Here is an 18,898-nt window from a genome sequence, read left to right as displayed (position 1 = left end):
GGGCAGGCAGGATGATCAGGCAGGTGGGAAAGTAGTCCAGAGTCAGGCAGGGGTCAGAACCGGAAAGACTAGCAAAAGAGAAGAGAAAAGGAGTACGGGGAAAAACACGCTGGTTGACTTGACTAAACATACAAGACGAACTGGCACAGAGAGACAGGAAACACAGGGATAAATACACTGGCACAGAGAGACAGGAAACACAGGGATAAATACACTGGCACAGAGAGACAGGAAACACAGGGATAAATACACTGGCACAGAGAGACAGGAAACACAGGGATAAATACACTGGCACAGAGAGACAGGAAACACAGGGATAAATACACTGGCACAGAGAGACAGGAAACACAGGGATAAATACACTGGCACAGAGAGACAGGAAACACAGGGATAAATACACTGGCACAGAGAGACAGGAAACACAGGGATAAATACACTGGCACAGAGAGACAGGAAACACAGGGATAAATACACTGGCACAGAGAGACAGGAAACACAGGGATAAATACACTGGCACAGAGAGACAGGAAACACAGGGATAAATACACTGGCACAGAGAGACAGGAAACACAAGGATAAATACACTGGCACAGAGAGACAGGAAACACAGGGATAAATACACTGGCACAGAGAGACAGGAAACACAGGGATAAATACACTGGCACAGAGAGACAGGAAACACAAGGATAAATACACTGGCACAGAGAGACAGGAAACACAGGGATAAATACACTGGCACAGAGAGACAGGAAACACAGGGATAAATACACTGGCACAGAGAGACAGGAAACACAGGGATAAATACACTGGCACAGAGAGACAGGAAACACAGGGATAAATACACTGGCACAGAGAGACAGGAAACACAGGGATAAATACACTGGCACAGAGAGACAGGAAACACAGGGATAAATACACTGGCACAGAGAGACAGGAAACACAGGGATAAATACACTGGCACAGAGAGACAGGAAACACAAGGATAAATACACTGGCACAGAGAGACAGGAAACACAGGGATAAATACACTGGCACAGAGAGACAGGAAACACAGGGATAAATACACTGGCACAGAGAGACAGGAAACACAAGGATAAATACACTGGCACAGAGAGACAGGAAACACAGGGATAAATACACTGGCACAGAGAGACAGGAAACACAGGGATAAATACACTGGCACAGAGAGACAGGAAACACAAGGATAAATACACTGGCACAGAGAGACAGGAAACACAGGGATAAATACACTGGGGAAAATAAGCGACACCTGGAGGGGGTGGAGACAATCACAGGGACAGGTAAAACAGATCAGGGTGTGACACAAACAGCATATTGAACCCTGTTTCACACAGCACACACATCATATTGATCTGAACCCTGTCATTTCTAAGGAATGAACTGTACATTCCAAACATCATTGTTAATGATCATTCTCAATGTACTATTGATTATGAACAGCATATTATCATCTGATATTACCAGACCTGTCAGCGGCGTGCAAGACTGGAGCAGTTGCTCAGAAACAATACAGATGCTGTTGTATTTCAGTTGAAGCGTGTTCCATGTAGATCTGTGTGTTCCATGTAGATCTGTGTGTTCCATGTAGATCTGTGTGTTCCATGTAGATCTGTGTGTTCCATGTAGATCTGTGTGTTCCATGTAGATCTGTGTGTTCCATGTAGGTCTGTGTGTTCCATGTAGATCTGTGTGTTCCATGTAGATCTGTGGCAGGCTCTACTGCAGTTGAAGTGTGTTCCATGTAGATCTGTGGCAGGCTCTACTGCAGTTGACGTGTGTTCCATGTAGATCTGTGGCAGGCTCTACTGCTGTTGAAGCGTGTTCCATTTAGATCTGTGTGTTCCATGTAGATCTGTGTGTTCCATGTAGATCTGTGTGTTCCATGTAGATCTGTGTGTTCCATGTAGATCTGTGTGTTCCATGTAGATCTGTGTGTTCCATGTAGGTCTGTGTGTTCCATGTAGATCTGTGTGTTCCATGTAGATCTGTGGCAGGCTCTACTGCAGTTGAAGTGTGTTCCATGTAGATCTGTGGCAGGCTCTACTGCAGTTGACGTGTGTTCCATGTAGATCTGTGGCAGGCTCTACTGCTGTTGAAGCGTGTTCCATGTAGATCTGTGGCAGGCTCTACTGCAGTTGAAGTGTGTTCCATGTAGATCTGTGGCAGGCTCTACTGCAGTTGAAGAGTGTTCCATGTAGATCTGTGGCAGGCTCTACTGCAGTTGAAGTGTGTTCCATGTAGATCTGTGGCAGGCTCTACTGCAGTTGAAGAGTGTTCCATGTAGATCTGTGGCAGGCTCTACTGCAGTTGAAGAGTGTTCCATGTAGATCTGTGGCAGGCTCTACTGCAGTTGAAGAGTGTTCCATGTAGATCTGTGGCAGGCTCTACTGCAGTTGAAGTGTGTTCCATGTAGATCTGTGGCAGGCTCTACTGCAGTTGAAGAGTGTTCCATGTAGATCTGTGGCAGGCTCTACTGCAGTTGAAGCGTGTTCCATGTAGATCTGTGGCAGGCTCTACTGCAGTTGAAGTGTGTTCCATGTAGATCTGTGGCAGGCTCTACTGCAGTTGAAGTGTGTTCCATGTAGATCTGTGGCAGGCTCTACTGCTGTTGAAGTGTGTTCCATGTAGATCTGTGGCAGGCTCTACTGCAGTTGAAGCGTGTTCCATGTAGATCAGTGGCAGGCTCTACTGCAGTTGAAGCGTGTTCCATGTAGATCTGTGGCAGGCTCTACTGCAGTTGAAGAGTGTTCCATGTAGATCTGTGGCAGGCTCTACTGCAGTTGAAGTGTGTTCCATGTAGATCTGTGGCAGAATCTACTGCAGTTGAAGAGTGTTCCATGTAGATCTGTGGCAGGCTCTACTGCAGTTGAAGTGTGTTCCATATAGATCTGTGGCAGGCTCTACTGCAGTTGAAGTGTGTTCCATGTAGATCTGTGGCAGGCTCTACTGCAGTTGAAGTGTGTTCCATATAGATCTGTGGCAGGCTCTACTGCAGTTGAAGTGTGTTCCATATAGATCTGTGGCAGGCTCTACTGCAGTTGAAGTGTGTTCCATGTAGATCTGTGGCAGGCTCTACTGCAGTTGAAGAGTGTTCCATGTAGATCTGTGGCAGGCTCTACTGCAGTTGAAGAGTGTTCCATGTAGATCTGTGGCAGGCTCTACTGCAGTTGAACCTCTGCAAATCCACCCAACGAGTTTGTAGAGTCATAAGCTTGATGTAGTCATTGAGTGCAAGGAATATGGGACCAAATACTAAGCGTTTGACTACGTTGAAACAATAGAAGTGAATTTATCCAAATAATTATCACTTCCTCAAATGGGGGGACTAGATACATAAAGTACGTTAATTTCTTAATGGTAAAAGAGGTATGTATGGAAATACCCTCAAAAAGGTGACATTTTATAGTGCCGCCTCATATGAAACATTTGATTTCAAATCGAAAATGGTGGAGTATAGAGCCAAATTAAAACATTTAGCGTCACTATAGCGTCACTAATACATACGGAGGAGGGTATAGCTCCTCTGTAGTTCAGTTAGTAGAACATGGTCCTCTGTAGTTCAGTTGGTAGAGCATGGTCCTCTGTAGCTCAGTTAGTAGAACATGGTCCTCTGTAACTCAGTTAGTAGAACATGGTCCTCTGTAGCTCAGTTAGTAGAACATGGTCCTCTGTAACTCAGTTAGTAGAACATGGTCCTCTGTAACTCAGTTGGTAGAACATGGTCCTCTGTAGCTCAGTTAGTAGAACATGGTCCTCTGTAACTCAATTGGTAGAACATGGTCTTCTGTAGTTCAGTTAGTAGAACATGGTCCTCTGTAGCTCAGTTAGTAGAACATGGTCCTCTGTAGTTCAGTTAGTAGAACATGGTCCTCTGTAACTCAGTTAGTAGAACATGGTCTTCTGTAGTCCAGTTAGTAGAACATGGTCCTCTGTAGCTCAGTTAGTAGAACATGGTCCTCTGTAGTTCAGTTAGTAGAATATGGTCCTCTGTAGTTCAGTTAGTAGAACATGGTCCTCTGTAGTTCAGTTAGTAGAACATGGTCCTCTGTAGTTCAGTTAGTAGAATATGGTCCTCTGTAGTTCAGTTAGTAGAACATGGTCCTCTGTAGCTCAGTTAGTAGAACATGGTCCTCTGTAAATCAGTTAGTAGAACATGGTCCTCTGTAGTTCAGTTAGTAGAATATGGTCCTCTGTAGTTCAGTTAGTAGAACATGGTCCTCTGTAGTTCAGTTAGTAGAACATGGTCCTCTGTAGTTCAGTTAGTAGAATATGGTCCTCTGTAGTTCAGTTAGTAGAACATGGTCCTCTGTAACTCAGTAGAACATGGTCCTCTGTAGCTCAGTTAGTAGAACATGGTCCTCTGTAACTCAGTTAGTAGAACATGGTCCTCTGTAGTTCAGTTAGTAGAACATGGTCCTATGTAGTTCAGTTAGTAGAACATGGTCCTCTGTAGTTCAGTTAGTAGAACATGGTCCTCTGTAGCTCAGTTAGTAGAACATGGTCCTCTGTAGTTCAGTTAGTAGAACATGGTCCTCTGTAGTTCAGTTAGTAGAACATGGTCCTCTGTAACTCAGTTAGTAGAACATGGTCCTCTGTAACTCAGTTAGTAGAACATGGTCCTCTGTAACTCAGTTAGTAGAACATGGTCCTCTGTAGCTCAGTTAGTAGAACATGGTCCTCTGTAGTTCAGTTAGTAGAACATGGTCCTCTGTAACTCAGTTAGTAGAACATGGTCCTCTGTAACTCAGTTAGTAGAACATGGTCCTCTGTAACTCAGTTAGTAGAACATGGTCCTCTGTAACTCAGTTAGTAGAACATGGTCCTCTGTAGTTCAGTTAGTAGAACATGGTCCTCTGTAACTCAGTTAGTAGAACATGGTCCTCTGTAGTTCAGTTAGTAGAACATGGTCCTATTTAGTTCAGTTAGTAGAACATGGTCCTCTGTAGTTCAGTTAGTAGAACATGGTCCTCTGTAGCTCAGTTAGTAGAACATGGTCCTCTGTAGTTCAGTTAGTAGAATATGGTCCTCTGTAGTTCAGTTAGTAGAACATGGTCCTCTGTAGTTCAGTTAGTAGAACATGGTCCTCTGTAGTTCAGTTAGTAGAATATGGTCCTCTGTAGTTCAGTTAGTAGAACATGGTCCTCTGTAACTCAGTAGAACATGGTCCTCTGTAGCTCAGTTAGTAGAACATGGTCCACTGTAGTTCAGTTAGTAGAACATGGTCCTCTGTAACTCAGTTAGTAGAACATGGTCCTCTGTAGTTCAGTTAGTAGAACATGGTCCTATGTAGTTCAGTTAGTAGAACATGGTCCTCTGTAGTTCAGTTAGTAGAACATGGTCCTCTGTAGTTCAGTTAGTAGAACATGGTCCTCTGTAGCTCAGTTAGTAGAACATGGTCCTCTGTAGTTCAGTTAGTAGAACATGGTCCTCTATAGTTCAGTTAGTAGAACATGGTCCTCTGTAGTTCAGTTAGTAGAACATGGTCCTCTGTAGTTCAGTTAGTAGAACATGGTCCTCTGTAGTTCAGTTAGTAGAACATGGTCCTCTGTAGTTCAGTTAGTAGAACATGGTCCTCTGTAGTTCAGTTAGTAGAACATGGTCCTCTGTAGTTCAGTTAGTAGAACATGGTCCTCTGTAGTTCAGTTAGTAGAACATGGTCCTCTGTAGTTCAGTTAGTAGAACATGGTCCTCTGTAGTTCAGTTAGTAGAACATGGTCCTCTGTAGTTCAGTTAGTAGAACATGGTCCTCTGTAGTTCAGTTAGTAAAACATGGTCCTCTGTAGTTCAGTTAGTAGAACATGGTCCTCTGTAGCTCAGTTAGTAGAACATGGTCCTCTGTAGTTCAGTTAGTAGAACATGGTCCTCTGTAGTTCAGTTAGTAGAACATGGTCCTCTGTAACTCAGTAGAACATGGTCCTCTGTAGCTCAGTTAGTAGAACATGGTCCTCTGTAGTTCAGTTAGGAGAACATGGTCCTCTGTAGTTCAGTTAGTAGAACATGGTCCTCTGTAGTTCAGTTAGTAGAACATGGTCCTCTGTAGTTCAGTTAGTAGAACATGGTCTTCTGTAGTCCAGTTAGTAGAACATGGTCCTCTGTAGCTCAGTTAGTAGAACATGGTCCTCTGTAACTCAGTTAGTAGAACATGGTCCTCTGTAGTTCAGTTAGTAAAACATGGTCCTCTGTAGCTCAGTTAGTAGAACATGGTCCTCTGTAGCTCAGTTGGTAGAGAAAGGCTCTTGCAATGCCAGGATAGTGTGTTGATTCCGGGGACCACCCGTACATAAAATATATGCACAAATGACAATAGATATTGACAAAACGTCTGATAAATGACATATGTATAAAAATATAGTGTATTTTTACGTACAATCATCATTAGACAACCGTCACTTCAGTGACTGTTTCTCCTTCCATCACAGCTCTGTGGTAATATGTATTTTACCTCAGAGGAGAATACCTCTTCAGTGGGACAATCAGGCTGAAACATTGCTGACATCATTTCTGCTTGTGACATGTTCTGTCACCTTACAATGAACGTTGTTCTGTCACCTTACAATGAACGTTGTTCTGTCACCTTACAATGAACGTTGTTCTGTCACCTTACAATGAACGTTGTTCTGTCACCTTACAATGAACGTTGTTCTGTCACCTTACAATGAACGTTGTTCTGTCACCTTACAATGAACAGTGAGAGTCAAGGATGCTTGCTTGGTCCCCTACACTGTTTTGCATATTTTGAGGTAAGTGACTGCACTTATCTAAATGAAGGCCTCCGTGTAGAGTCCCCCCATGCCAGGCGTGTGTCCCTACTGCTTCATCATTGTAGGTTAAATGGGGGGAGAGTCGGCTCAAGGGAATGGAGGTAATATTGCATGGTTATAGTTAATGCAGTTTTTCTTCTGTGTACACTAGCTGTTTGGCCTCCCAAATGGCAACCTACAGTATTCCCTATGTAGTGCACTAGTTTTGACCAGGGCCCACGGTGACCACAACCCTAAGTAGTACACTAGGCAGAGAATAGGGTGCCATTTGGGATTGTAGGGTCGTCGCGCTGACTAAAGACCAAGGCCAATTCCAAGTGTCTGGCAGTTGGCAGACCCATACCCGATACACGTCTACTCGCCTATCGGCATGACAACGGTAGAGATGAAAAGACCTGGCGCAACCCGGCCACTCCCCCTTTCCCGGCACACTCCGGATTACAAGATAACACTCCAGAGGGCCATTAACTTCTCACGAGTCACCAACCCTGATCCGGTAGCACCCCCCACTCCCCACCCCACTGAGTAGCATAGCTAGCATAGCGTCACAAGTAACTTGTAGCATCTAAATATCATTAAATCACAAGTCTAAGACACCAGATGAAAGATACAGGTCTTGTGAATAAAGCCACCATTTCAGATTTTTTAAATGTTTTACAGGGAAGACACAATATGTAAATCTATTAGCTAACCACGTTAGCAAAGGACACGATATTTTTACTCCCAACAGTTTTTTCCTGCGTCAGTAGCTATCACTAATTCGACGAAATAAAAATATATATAGCCACTAACCAAGAAACAACTTCATAAGATGACAGTCTGATAACATATTTATGGAATTGCATAGTTTTTTTTTTTTAAATGTGCATTTTTCAGGTATAAATCACAGTTCTACATTGCAGCTGCAATCTGAAAAGGTGCCGACCAAGCCAGAACAATTACAGAGACCAACGTCATATAACTAATTACTCATTTTAAAACATTTCAGAAAAATACACAGCGTACAGATATTGAAAGCCCAACATCTGGTGAATCCAAACAATATTTCAGATTTATGAAATGTTTTATAACGAAAACAAAATGTAGCGCTAAATTAGCATAGCTATACCAGGCAGATTCGGCTAGGCGCCCACGGCCAGTTAACATGCACAACAGATATGATATAACATCGTAAATTGGGTCTTACTATGGCTGATCTTTCATCAGAATGTTGATCAAAGTGTCCTTTGTCAAGATGAGTCGTTGGTTCCGTTCAGAATTGTTCCTTGCCCACTCCATTTAGCACAGGTACCGGTCGAGTGGCACGGATTTCTCAAACGTAAATACAATCCGACAACGGAACACCGCAAAACTCCCGGAAAAATTCAAATAATCTGATTAAACTATATTGAAAAAACATACATTACGATGATATGGTCACATGTATCAAACAAAATTCGACACGGAGATAGTTTTCATACATAACGCCAGCAAAACAGTACACAATCGCAGCTCAAATTCGAGCGATTCAGTAAACCGGAAGTTGTCGGTCACGCCAAAGAAATGGGTCCTATTTCACGTCAGTCCCAGATAAACAAAGAATTTCTCCTCTGACGTCCTCTTGACAACCAGAGGAAGGCGAATGAAGTGTGTTTCTGGTCATAGGGGGCACGACCATATATAGGCAGAGCTTTGAAGCCAGCATAACACATCTTGATTTTATGTTCTTGGTCATGGAAAGTGCTGTGAAATGACTTCTGTATCACTCAGAGACAAAATTGAAACGGTTTTAGAAACCAGAGATTGTTTTCTTTCCAATGGTATTATTTATATGCATATAGTAAGAGCAATAATTGAATAAGAGGCAGTTTAATCTGTAGAGCAAATAATGCTAATGGGAAAATAGCACCCCCTGTATTCTCAAGAAATGAAACGGCAGAACATCCACTTATAAACGTTCTAACCAAGGACAGGATGGCACCGTGACAGCAGGGGCCCACTAACCAAGGACAGGATGGCACCGTGACAGCAGGGGCCCGCTAACCAAGGACAGGATGGCACCGTGACAGCAGGGGCCCGCTAACCAAGGACAGGATGGCACCGTGACAGCAGGGGCCCGCTAACCAAGGACAGGATGGCACCGTGACAGCAGGGGCCCGCTAACCAAGGACAGGATGGCACCGTGACAGCAGGGGCCCGCTAACCAAGGACAGGATGGCACCGTGACAGCAGGGGCCCGCTAACCAAGGACAGGATGGCACCGTGACAGCAGGGGCCCGCTAACCAAGGACAGGATGGCACCGTGACAGCAGGGGCCCGCTAACCAAGGACAGGATGGCACCGTGACAGCAGGGGCCCGCTAACCAAGGACAGGATGGCACCGTGACAGCAGGGGCCCGCTAACCAAGGACAGGATGGCACCGTGACAGCAGGGGCCCGCTAACCAAGGACAGGATGGCACCGTGACAGCAGGGGCCCGCTAAATGGCCCGCTAAATGGCCCGCTAAATGGCCCGCTAAATGGCCCGCTAAATGGCTCGCTCCTGCTCTTATCGGACAGAATCCAGACTAGTCATATGGAATCAGGAGGACATTCTTGTTAACACCAACACAACCTTTACTTAAGGATCTGGGCTGGGAGGCAAAAAGTCTACTGATGCATACTATGATCATTCTGTGCTGTAGACATGTTAAATTGTGTATTCTCCCCCCGTTGTGATTAACTTCTCTCTTTAAAAGAGAACAGGTGAACATGTCATGTTTTGCACACTATATATACAAAAGTATTTGGACACCCCTTCAAATTAGTGGATTTGTCTATTTTCAGCCACACCCGTTGCCGACAGGTGTATAAATTCGAGCACACAGCCATGCAATCTCTATAGACAAACATTGGTAGTAAAATGACCTTACTGAAGATCTCAGTGACTTTCAATGTGGCACTGTCATAGGATGCCACCTTTCCAGCAAGTCAGTTCGTCAAATTTCTGCCCTTCTAGAGCTGCCCCTGTCAACTGTAAGTGTTGTTATTGTGAAGTGGAAACGTCTAGGAGCAACAACGGCTCAGCTGCGAAGTTTTAGGCCACACAAGCTCACAGAACGGAAGCACCAAGTGCTGAAGCGCATAGCGCATAAAAATCGTCTGCACTGGGGTTGAAACACTCACTACCGAGTTCCAAACTGCCTCTAGAAGCAACGTCAGCACAAGAACTGTTCGTTTCCATGGCGCCGAGCAGCCGTACACAAGCCTAAGATCACCGTGTGCTATGCCAAGCGTCGGCTGGAGTGATGTAAAGCTTGTTGCCATTGGACTCCAGAGCAGTGGAAACGCGTTCTCTGTAGTGATGAATCACACTTCACCATCTGGCAGTACAACGGACGAATCTGGGTTTGGCTGATGCCAGGAGAACGCTACCTGCCACTACCCCTGGCCAACTGCTTCCTTAGCTGATCAGTTGATAATCTGTCATTTTATACTGTAGTATTATCTTGTTTTTATAATAAATCTTTGTTTTATAAAATAATATTACTGTCTCTGAGATTTTGAATCTGGCTTATAATTGTGGCAGGTATAATTGTGGCAGGTATAATTGTAACAGGTATAATTGTAACAGGTATAATTGTAACAGGTATAATTGTGACAGGTATAATTGTAACAGGTATAATTGTAACAGATATAATTGTGACAGGTAAAATTGTAACAGGTATAATTGTAACAGATATAATTGTGACAGGTAAAATTGTGACAGGTAAAATTGTGACAGATATAATTGTGACAGGTAAAATTGTAACAGGTATAATTGTAACAGATATAATTGTGACAGGTAAAATTGTAACAGGTATAATTGTAACAGATATAATTGTGACAGGTAAAATTGTAACAGGTATAATTGTAACAGATATAATTGTGACAGGTAAAATTGTGACAGGTAAAATGATGACAGGTAAAATTGTGACAGGTATACTTGCCTATCTCCTGTGTGATGTAGTGTCTTTGTCCGACCATGTTATCTCTTTTCGAGAATATTGCTTTTACCAACATTTACATTTACCTCTGTCTACCTCTGTCTACCTCTGCCTACCTCTGTCTACCTCTGTCTACCTCTGCCTACCTCTGCCTACCTCTGCCTACCTCTGTCTACCTCTGCCTACCTCTGCCTACCTCTGCCTACCTCTGTCTACCTCTGCCTACCTCTGTCCTTCTCTGTCTACCTCTGTCTACCTCTGTCCTTCTCTGTCTACCTCTGCCTACCTCTGTCTACCTCTGCCTACCTCTGTCTACCTCTGTCTACCTCTGCCTACCTCTGCCTACCTCTGTCTACCTCTGCCTACCTCTGCCTACCTCTGCCTACCTCTGTCTACCTCTGTCTACCTCTGTCCTTCTCTGTCTACCTCTGTCTACCTCTGCCTACCTCTGCCTACCTCTGCCTACCTCTGTCTACCTCTGTCTACCTCTGCCTACCTCTGCCTACCTCTGCCTACCTCTGCCTACCTCTGTCCTTCTCTGTCTACCTCTGTCTACCTCTGTCTACCTCTGTCTACCTCTGTCTACCTCTGCCTACCTCTGCCTACCTCTGTCTACCTCTGTCTACCTCTGTCCTTCTCTGTCCTTCTCTGTCTACCTCTGCCTACCTCTGTCTACCTCTGTCTACCTCTGCCTACCTCTGCCTACCTCTGTCTACCTCTGCCTACCTCTGTCTACCTCTGTCTACCTCTGCCTACCTGTCTACCTCTGTCTACCTCTGTCTACCTCTGTCTTTCTCTGTCTACCTCTGCCTACCTCTGTCTACCTCTGTCTACCTCTGTCTGCCTCTGTCTGCCTCTGTCTACCTCTGTCTACCTCTGCCTGCCTCTGTCTGCCTCTGCCTGCCTCTGCCTAATTCAATAGTGTTATTTTTCTCTCAAGTTTGCTGATATGTTAGCATTAAGTTTTAGGCTGTGTTTACACAGGCAGCCCAATTCTGATATGTTTTCACTAATTGGTCTTTTGACCAATCAGATCAGCTTTTTTGCCCATAATTGGGCATAATTTCAGAATTGGGCCGCCTGTGTAAACACATTGTCTACCATGATACAGCAAATGTTTTGTAAGGTAAATGAGGTAGTTCAAATGTTGCATGTTTGCTTTTGATACTGTCTATTGGTAACTCTTTTAACACTGAAAGAAAAACAACATGACGAAAATAAGTTAAGTAAGTAAGATAAGTTTTTAAAATTGTATTATCAGTAAAAAAAAATGTTCAAGATGGGGAATAGTTTTCAAGGTCTTTCAAACACCTTCAAGTATCTGTCTATTTTTTTTATTGTCTACTTTCGATCTAAAGAATACATTGAAGACATCTCTTTTTCTTTTTTTTATCTTGAGTGGAACCTCACCAGGCCCCAGTGTGTGTTGTACATTAGCCTTAATGAGGAAGATACTCACACTGAAACTCACGACGACCACACCAGGAAGGGAAAGTGAGTCTTTTTTATTTTTTGCTGTCTGTTTCTGCTTTCTGCTGAATGTCTGGATCCTTGTTGATCCAGTAAAAGGATACTTCCTGAAACACTGCAGAATAAACTGTTAACATGACAGTACTCTGTAACAACAGGAACCTCCTAAACCATACATTCCATCAATAGTCAGATCTTTAGAATTGACAGTACTCTGTAACAACAGGAACCTCCTAAACCATACATTCCATCAATAGTCAGATCTTTAGAATTGACAGTACTCTGTAACAACAGGAACCTCCTAAACCATACATTCCATCAATAGTCAGATCTTTAGAATTGACAGTACTCTGTAACAACAGGAACCTCCTAAACCATACATTCCATCAATAGTCAGATCTTTAGAATTGACAGTACTCTGTAACAACAGGAACCTCCTAAACCATACATTCCATCAATAGTCAGATCTTTAGAATTGACAGTACTCTGTAACAACAGGAACCTCCTAAACCATACATTCCATCAATAGTCAGATCTTTAGAATTGACAGTACTCTGTAACAACAGGAACCTCCTAAACCATACATTCCATCAATAGTCAGATCTTTAGAATTGACAGTACTCTGTAACAACAGGAACCTCCTAAACCATACATTCCATCAATAGTCAGATCTTTAGAATTGTTTTTATTCATACAAATTTCAAAGATCAAAGAGTTTTGACTTTAAAGATCTATCGGTCCTCAAATTTCTTGAACATGTCCAGTAACGTAATCTCTCATGTTAAAGATTGAGTTTTCCTACACCTTGTGGCTCTGCAAGAGGCTAGACCTGGGTTATAACCAGCTCACCATAATTTCAGACCACGTGTTTCAGGGCCAAGCTGTCAGCGCTACACCTAAATAACAACTTAATCACAGCTATTGGGTCGTCATCCTTTCAGTCTCTCTCTGGACTACACGTAGAGGATATAACCAACAAAAAACGGCACAGTCTAAAGAAGATTCAGCCTATTATACAATTACCACATTATTCAGAAGATGTACATTGGGACGAATGGATTTACCCTGTTTTTTCAATCAAGGGAAGAATCAAACAAGTCCGTAGGGTTGAGAGTGCTTGATGTGTCTGGGAATCCGTTGGACATCTCCGTCGTCACAGGAAGTGTTTTTTCCGAACCTTCAGAAGATAAACTTAGCCTACTGTGACCATAATGGAAGCACGCAATGGGATGTGGCAGAAAGGTATTTTCTGAGGAACGTGTCGAGTCTTGACATGAGTGGAATCCACATGTCTCTGGAGGTTATGAGCATGTTGCTGCGGAGCTTCGACTCCCTGTTAGAATCTCTGACACGTTTCTCATTTAGGAATAGAGACGTCGGCCTATACAAAGGTTCTCACCAATATTGCCTGCCACATATCGACACTGAGAATACTACAATTTAGATATAACAACATCAGTTTTGTTTCTGAGGAACTCCTGCGGTCCTGCACCCAGCTGACAGATCTGGGAATGCAATATAATAATATGATTGATCTGTCTGACTCTTCATTCTGGCAAATGAAGCAGCTGCGAAATCTGGAATTGGGACACAACGTGCTTTCATCTGTTCCAAAATCCACAAGGAATCTCCCCACTCTGGAAGTCCTGGATCTCAGCTTCAATAGAATAAATAAACTAGACTGCTCAGATTTTGCCAATCTTACTGGACTCACACAACTCTTCCTTCACAAAAACAAAATCCCTCAATTTGAAAGATGTGTTTTCCAGGATTTGAAGTCTTTAAAGGTCCCAAACATTGGAAAAAAAAACAAATCCTGGCCTTGAGTGAATCTTTCAAGAATGGTTTGCAAAAAAACTAGAGATATTGGATTTGCGAGGCAATAAACTAAGTTCTGTCAGAAAAGAAGACTTTAAAAGCTTACAATCACTCAAGGAATTGCTTTTATTCAACAATCAAATTAGCACCTTAGAAGATGGGGCATTTGAGGTGATGGTCAACCTTAGAAGATGGGGCATTTGAGGTGATGGTCAACCTTAGAAGATGGGGCATTTGAAGTGATGGTCAACCTTAGAAGATGGGGCATTTGAGGTGATGATCAACCTTAGAAGATGGGGCATTTGAGGTGATGGTCAACCTTAGAAGATGGGGCATTTGAAGTGATGGTCAACCTTAGAAGATGGGGCATTTGGGGTGATGTTCAACCTTAGAAGATGGGGCATTTGAGGTGATGTTCAACCTTAGAAGATGGGGCATTTGAGGTGATGTTCAACCTTAGAAGATGAGGCATTTGAGGTGATGGTCAACCTTAGAAGATGGGGCATTTGAGGTGATGATCAACCTTAGAAGATGAGGCATTTGAGGAGATGGTCAACCTTAGAAGATGAGGCATTTGAGGTGATGGTCAACCTTAGAAGATGGGGCATTTGAGGTGATGATCAACCTTAGAAGATGAGGCATTTGAGGAGATGGTCAACCTTAGAAGATGAGGCATTTGAGGTGATGATCAACCTTAGAAGATGAGGCATTTGAGGAGATGGTCAACCTTAGAAGATGGGGCATTTGAGGTGATGGTCAACCTTAGAAGATGGGGCATTTGAAGTGATGGTCAACCTTAGAAGATGGGGCATTTGAGGTGATGATCAACCTTAGAAGATGAGGCATTTGAGGAGATGGTCAACCTTAGAAGATGAGGCATTTGAGGTGATGGTCAACCTTAGAAGATGGGGCATTTGAGGTGATGGTCAACCTTAGAAGATGAGGCATTTGAGGTGATGGTCAACCTTAGAAGATGGGGCATTTGAGGTGATGATCAACCTTAGAAGATGAGGCATTTGAGGAGATGGTCAACCTTAGAAGATGAGGCATTTGAGGTGATGATCAACCTTAGAAGATGAGGCATTTGAGGAGATGGTCAACCTTAGAAGATGGGGCATTTGAGGTGATGGTCAACCTTAGAAGATGGGGCATTTGAAGTGATGGTCAACCTTAGAAGATGGGGCATTTGAGGTGATGGTCAACCTTAGAAGATGGGGCATTTGAAGTGATGGTCAACCTTAGAAGATGAGGCATTTGAGGTGATGGTCAACCTTAGAAGATGGGGCATTTGAGGTGATGGTCAACCTTAAAAGATGGGGCATTTGAGGTGATGTTCAACCTTAGAAGATGGGGCATTTGAGGTGATGGTCAACCTTAGAAGATGGGGCATTTGAGGTGATGGTCAACCTTAGAAGATGGGGCATTTGAGGTGATGGTCAACCTTAGAAGATGGGGCATTTGAGGTGATGGTCAACCTTAGAAGATGGGGCATTTGAGGTGATGGTCAACCTTAGAAGATGGGGCATTTGAGGTGATGGTCAACCTTAGAAGATGGGGCATTTGAGGTGATGGTCAACCTTAGAAGATGAGGCATTTGAGGTGATGGTCAACCTTAGAAGCCTTACTCTTTCAGCAAATAGAACCAGCCAAACTGAAACTAGAGACCCGGGGTGTTCAGAGGACTAACACGCTTAACCAGTCTCAGTATTTCTTCCAATCATATCAAGTATGAAACAGATGATAAACCCAACCCTTCTATCACCTGACATCACTCAAGATTCTACATACACTGCTCAAAAAAAATAAAGGGAACACTTAAACAACACAATGTAACTCCAAGTTGATTTCACAGAAGTGTGATTGACTTGGAGTTACATTGTGTTGTTTAAGTGTTCCCTTTATTTTTTTGAGCAGTGTATATCTTCAGCGAACGGATGGATAATATACCATCAAACTGAGGGTCTGAAATCTTTATCAGAATTCATTCTGAATATTAAGTCTCTGCACCCAGACGCTGTAACGATCTTCGTTTGGGAGAAAGAGAGGAGGACCAAAGCGCAGCGTGGTAAGTGTTCATGATGAATCTTTAATAGAACAAACTGAACACTGAGATACAAAACAATAAAGTGAACTACTGAAAACCGAAACAGTTCCGTGTGGAACACACAGACACGGAAGACAACCACCCACAAAACACAACAGAAAACAGGCTCCCTAAATATGGTTCCCAATCAGAGACAATGACTAACACCTGCCTCTGATTGAGAACCATATGAGGCCAAACGAAAAACCCAACATAGAAACACAAACATAGATAACCCACCCAACTCACGCCCTGACCAACACTAAAACAAAGAAATAACAAAAGAACTAAGGTCAGAACGTGACAGACACATTCATTCACCAGACACACTGAGGTACCTTGACATCAGCAGTAATGTGTTCTCAACCCTTTGCTCCAGAGCTGTTTCTTCCAATGCCAAAAATAAGCAGAATATATCTGTCCAAATCCCAACTTCAGTCTTTGGATTTCCTCATACTAGCCAATCTATCTCAAGTTGCATTTCTGCTGTTGGAAAACAAACCAGATTAGAGAGATCAATGAGACAATGATACATTCTCTCCCTGTCTTAACGTCCTTGAAAAAGAATAATAACCGTTTCATATGTGACTGTAGAAATGCTTGGTTCAGCCAGTGGGTGGAGGACAATAACTAAACACAAGTTGGTGAAGCCCACGACTATAACTGCAGCTATCCAGACAATCTGAGGGGCACTAAACTGTTGGACCTTGACACCCGTCCGTGTTCAGTAGACGTTGGCTTCTACTTCCTGTCCACCACTTCTCTCGTCCTCCTCACCCTACTGGGGTCCTTCATCTACCATCTCCTGAGATGCCAAGTTGCCTATTCCTACTAGCTCTTTCTGGCATTTCTCTACGACACCAAGCGGAGGAACAGGCGTGCAGCTAATCAGTATGATGCCTTCGTCTCCTACAACACCCACGATGAGCTCTGGGTCCTGAGGGAGCTGCTGCCAGAGCTGGAGGGGCAGCAGGGCTGGAAGCTGTGTCTGCACCACCGGGACTTCCAGCCAGGCAAACCCATCATAGAAAACATCACAGATGCCATCTACGGGAGCCGCAAGACCATCTGTGTGATCAGCCATCACTATCTGGAGAGTGAGTGGTGCTCCAGAGAGATACAGGTGGCCAGGTAGGTCTAACAATCTTCAATTACCTATACAGTTATAAGAATATTTTGACGATAAATACACAATGCAGAGGATGGGAGGACTGAAAACTAGAGTACTAATTGTCAATAGGTAATTGTAAATATGAGTTGGGTTTCAGTTCAACAGCTGTTTAGAAACTGTGGAATGTCAGTCCTGAACTCAGAGCTACATGTGCTACATGCTGTACATTGAGTCTGGAGCAGGATACTTGTTATTTGGCCATTGGCCCAGTTGTACTGCAAGGACTTCTGATTGATAAACCCCAGGCGAGGGTGGGGGGTTATAAATGGCATCCTGTCCCTTTGTTCTGTGGAGAAAAGCTGAGGACAGGGGAGACTGAATATCTACCTCCCAACATAACATCTATGATTTGTCCTTCTCAAATAAACCTAGTTTTCTCCCCCTGATTTGCTTTGGAGTTTGTGTTATTGAAGAATAACATCAACTGCTAACACAGTACACATAAACACACATATACTGTACTTCATAAAGACTTTCTACTTTACTCTCCAGCTTCCGTCTGTTTGACGAGCAGAAGAATGTGTTGATCCTGGTGTTTCTGGAGGAGATCGCAGACCAGCAGCTCTCTCCCTACCACAGCATGAGGAGGCTGCTGAAGAGACAGACCTACCTCAGCTGGCTCCGAGCTGGGGAGTACACCGGGGTCTTCTGGCAGAAACTACGGGTGGCTCTGGAGACCAGGGTCTGCCCTACGGGTGGCTCTGGAGACCAGGGTCTGCCCTACGGGTGGCTCTGGAGACCAGGGTCTGCCCTACGGGTGGCTCTGGAGACCAGGGTCTGCCCTACGGGTGGCTCTGGAGACCAGGGTCTGCCCTACGGGTGGCTCTGGAGACCAGGGTCTGCCCTACGGGTGGCTCTGGAGACCAGGGTCTGCCCTACGGGTGGCTCTGGAGACCAGGGTCTGCCCTACGGGTGGCTCTGGAGACCAGGGTCTGCCCTACGGGTGGCTCTGGAGACCAGGGTCTGCCCTACGGGTGGCTCTGGAGACCAGGGTCTGCCCTGCTGAGCAGAACCCAATCTTCACTGGGGTGGAGAGATGGTGACAGACATAAACTAAATGTACTAACCTTTAACCTATATGTTCTGAACTTTATCAGACATGTTATGATATAAACATGACTGAAAGTTATTGACAAATACTAATGCATCCTATAATTAGAAATTCAGCTATTTTACTTGTGTATAGTTACATGCCTACCCAGCTAGCAAAATCTTGAACAAAATGTGAAGTGGGTCACTGACTGCAGACGTGTTGCTACTATAAGTTTGCTCTCAGGGTCATTTTTTATTAACTTGCTTAGCTTTGCCTAATATCATTGGTGTTTTTTTTTCTTCAAGTAAGATAAAATGTACAACTATTATAAAAAATAGTGTCCTACATAATTTTTTTGATGTTAATTTGTCCTTTTGATTTGTAATGTTTATGATGAATAAAAGTTTAGAATAGTCACACCTTTGTCAGTTATACTTCATTTGAACTAGCAAGCCACTTGTTAGCTAATGCTAGTGTAACGGATGTGAAATGGCTAGCTAGTTAGCGGGTACGCGCTAGTAGCGTTTCAATCAGTTACGTCACTTGCTCTGAAACCTAGAAGTAGTGTTGCACCTTGCTCTGCAAGAGCCGCGGCCT

The 18,898-nt window shown here is 43.7% G+C and overlaps 2 pseudogenes; both read left to right on the top strand.

Annotated features, from left to right (window-relative positions):
- The first annotated feature begins 12,974 nt into the window (after window positions 1-12,974).
- Window positions 12,975-14,057, top strand: LOC139554355 (leucine-rich repeat-containing protein let-4-like; annotated as a pseudogene).
- A 114-nt stretch (window positions 14,058-14,171) lies between these two features.
- On the top strand, window positions 14,172-18,311 carry LOC139554354 (toll-like receptor 13; annotated as a pseudogene).
- The last annotated feature ends 587 nt before the right edge of the window (window positions 18,312-18,898 follow it).

Source organism: Salvelinus alpinus, chromosome 26 (assembly GCF_045679555.1).
Source record: "Salvelinus alpinus chromosome 26, SLU_Salpinus.1, whole genome shotgun sequence".
Classification (NCBI taxonomy): Eukaryota; Metazoa; Chordata; class Actinopteri; order Salmoniformes; family Salmonidae; genus Salvelinus; species Salvelinus alpinus.
The sequence above is the reverse complement of the archived record's forward strand: the minus strand, read 5'-3'. Positions and strand labels throughout refer to the sequence as shown.